Source organism: Epinephelus moara, chromosome 11, assembly GCF_006386435.1.
Source record: "Epinephelus moara isolate mb chromosome 11, YSFRI_EMoa_1.0, whole genome shotgun sequence".
Lineage (NCBI taxonomy): Eukaryota > Metazoa > Chordata > Actinopteri > Perciformes > Serranidae > Epinephelus > Epinephelus moara.
In genome coordinates, this window is record NC_065516.1 from 5,837,777 (window position 1) to 5,841,427 (window position 3,651).

Consider the following 3,651-nt stretch of genomic DNA (forward strand, 5'->3'; position numbering starts at 1 on the left):
GCTGGAAAACCAAAGATCAAGGACGGGGCGACGTGGCCCTGCCACGGCAGCTGACCGTGAGCAAACAAATCAGTCTCCAGCGTGCCGCTGTCCAGCTGTCCAGCAACCTCGAATCTGTAGGGGAGGGGGGGCAGACACGACTCGCGGCAGTATTTTGAATTTGAGTGCAGTGACTGTTTTGGCCACATTCTTACATACAGCGCCTTTAAAACCACAATACTTTACTACTACTATATGTAGATATGAACTATGTAAAGTCACACATGACTAATAGATAAACTAAATCTTTTTTTTTTTGAGGCAGGATGCTTCTGTAGGTTTTTCAAAGTAAATTTAAAGACTATCCCCACAAATCCCTCATCACGCACACACACACACACACACACACACACATATGTATGTATGTATGTATGCTGGTTTTGAAGCTTATGTAACCACTGTTTATACCATTGCAAATTTTACATATATTAGTAAACAATAACTACAAAATGAAAGGATGTTTTGGTGCCTCTCGCAGCAGCTGTACACTGAGAAAATAATAACTTAATTCACTGGACTGACTGCTGGCAAGTTTCAAAGTGTAATGTTTACTTGTAATGTTACCCAGTGGTTAGGAGAGGAATTTAGAGGGTGGGTAAATCTTGCCGTAGGGCACCTTACCCTATCAGTTTGCTGCTGCACATAAATCAGCTGAGCAGACCAGTTACACTCACACTACATAAATAAATTGAAAACATTAATAGTGAAACCCAGGGGAAAGAAATACAAGCCAGCAGCTTTCACCAAAGATCAGTCTGATATACTCAGGGCTTCACATTTTACAGATGTTACTTTAAGATTTCTCCCATCCCACTGACCACAAATCTTTGTATAGCTAAATACTTAATTAATTGAAACAGTGCAATGTTAATATATAATAGGCTTTGCATAGTTTATGATCTGAATGAATGTATTTAGTCTTTCTGACTACTAAATGTCACCATCAGCAGTGATGGGTCAAGTACTGAAAATCTATGCTCAAGTTAAAGTCCAATTACTCCCAAAAACAATGCAGCTAAATTAAAACAAAATACGTTTTTAATGTGTAAAACATAGCATTTGGTCCCATATGCATATGGAATATGATACAGATTTTGGCGTGTATTCATGAGTGATTGAAACAGTGGGAGAAAACAAAATTTTATGTAGGGCCCCCAAAAATCTAGAAACAGCCCTGCTGACTGGTGTGTCTACTGGACAAGTTGCAGCTGTCACAGCGAGAGGAGAAGCATGTTGCCAAGGACAGAATGTGATGGACAAGCAAGCAGCCTTCAGTACCACAGGGGATCTAGAGGAGTTAGTAAGTTAGTGAGTAACATGATTTGTTGCAGTGTTTTGACTCTTCATAGTTTATGTAACGATAATGTATAATCAGCTCACTGACTCGTTAACTGTGTAGGGAACAACAATATTAGGCCTCACCAAGGGGCACCATTAATGTTGTAAATTCTAATAGTAGGGAATCTACTGGTGATACTGTAAAAGAGGGGATACTATTTGTTGTGATCTAGGCACCAGTGCTATGTTTTACATGCCGGCACCTTTTGTCTGGACTTAAGCCTTAACATGGGCCTGACCTCGTAATAGATCTCCAATTAAAATATCAAATTGGCTATCTGAAATGATTAATAATTATTAATATTAATTATTAATTATGTTAAATAATGTGACTACTCATTCACCCTTGTGCATGACAGCAGGTATGATTCCAAAAATATATTTATTCATAAAGAAGCAAAGCAAAACCAAAACACACAAATTCGAACTAACTATATACAAGCTTGGTGAGTATATATGTGTGTGAGAGAAAGACAAAGGCGGGTGTGGTAATCAAAGGGCCGTTTGGCCTACAAAACAAAATGGCTGACAACAGAGAACTACAAGATGGCCAAATCAAAGGCCTCAGATCGGGGGAGGTCTTGTCTAACCATGTGGTCAGGACAAAGACAAAGGAATTTGAATTGAATTTGAATTTATTTATTTAGTTGGGACAATGCAGTTAACATAGTTTCATTACAAAGCATGGACCTGATGTGCTGCATATAGAGTTAAAGCTACAGCTAATTTTCAACTCCTGTCCCTAGTTGGGCTTTTAAAAGAAATACAACATATAAAATCACAATCCTGTAAGAATACAATATACAAATACCCTATACAAATAATCCTATACAAATACAAATACAACTTAGCCTACAAAATTAAATTCAAAATCATCACAACTCTATACAAAAACAGAATAAATATTATCTTACAAACCAATACAATATACGAAATACCCTATACAAATAATCTTGTACAATGTAAGCTAAGTTAACTAACAATAGGAAGAGGGAAAAAAAATCTTACAAACCAATACAAATTACTACTATATAAGCGGAAACTTTGAGTTGCCTCTGTAGCTCTGTTGAAAGCCTATTTGTAAATGAGTCTAAGTGAATGTGATATATGTTGCAAACGGTCTGGATCAATGCAGAGGATGTTTAGTTGCATGCAAGACGTTGTCTGTGAACAGCATTAGCAAACTAAACACTTTGCTTTGGCGAAGCCAACTAACCAATGACCTAACTGCAACCAATCACAACAATTACTCATGAAACAGCATTAAATCACATACAACAAGTTAAACAGTCTTGCTTAGCCTGTACAGCTGTAATAAAGCTTTGCCCAGTTGTTACATTACTGATCCTTGAATGGATGGAAGAAAGAGTAGCTTTGTGGTGTGCTGCTTTTGTTAACCAGCAGAGGGAGGCTGGAAAGAGCTGTGGTTCCAGAAGCAGTCTTTGTTGTGTCCTTGTTCTGAAGGTGCATATCCGAGGAAGCCGGCTGCTCGGGGTCTTTGCAAAGTTAGACGCTGGGATGCTAACTCAACTTGGTTCTTCTTGTTGCTGGAAAGTTAGTTGCAAACCTTGTGTTTACATACTAACGTCTCTGGTTTCAGATTTTGGCTCCTGCTGTGGGCATGCAGGTCATGATCCAGGAGAAAGAGAGTCTATGCTCTCCTCCTTCCTTAGATGGGAGGACTGGGTCATTGGTAGGGGGGTTATATGGGGAGCCAGGGCTGCTGAAGATGAAGGTGCATCTGTACTTTGGCCTGGTACCAGGCAAGGACAGGGACAGCTTATTTAGTATGAAGAGCCTGATAAAAATTTGGCTGTAATAATTAAATGACAGCTTTAATAGGAGCAAAATGTAAAGACTCAGAATTTTCTGCGAAGATATAAACATGTGCTATACGTGTACAATGGCTTGTACCTGGTGGGATAGTTCAGGGCTTGTGCCCTTTTCTATCCATTGATGGTGCTGGTGGTGGCAGGAGAGGTGGGAGGAGCAGGACTCTGGAGGGAGGAGTGCGCATGTGGGGCAAGGCATGAAGGAGAGAGAGAGAGGAAGGAAAACAGGACAAGAAAAACAAACAAAAACAAAACAAAAAGACAGTGTATATTCAATTCAATTCAATTTTATTTATAAAGCCCAATATCACAAATCACAATTTGCCTCACAGGGCTTTACAGCATACGACATCCCTCTGTCCTTATGACCCTCGCAGCGGATAAGGAAAAACTCCCCAAAAAAACCCCTTTAACGGGGAAAAAAAACGGTAGACACCTCAGG

At 39.4% G+C, this 3,651-nt stretch overlaps 1 protein-coding gene across 1 annotated transcript in view; it reads right to left on the minus strand.

Annotated features, from left to right (window-relative positions):
* Positions 1-3,485: 3,485 nt before the first annotated feature.
* Positions 3,486-3,651, minus strand: part of LOC126397604 (uncharacterized) — a 409,985-nt gene continuing 409,819 nt past the window's right edge. Inside the window, exon 9 of the transcript XR_007570676.1 lies at positions 3,486-3,645. The gene's annotated coding sequence lies outside the window, so the exon portion shown is untranslated. The remainder of the gene's footprint in view (positions 3,646-3,651) is intronic.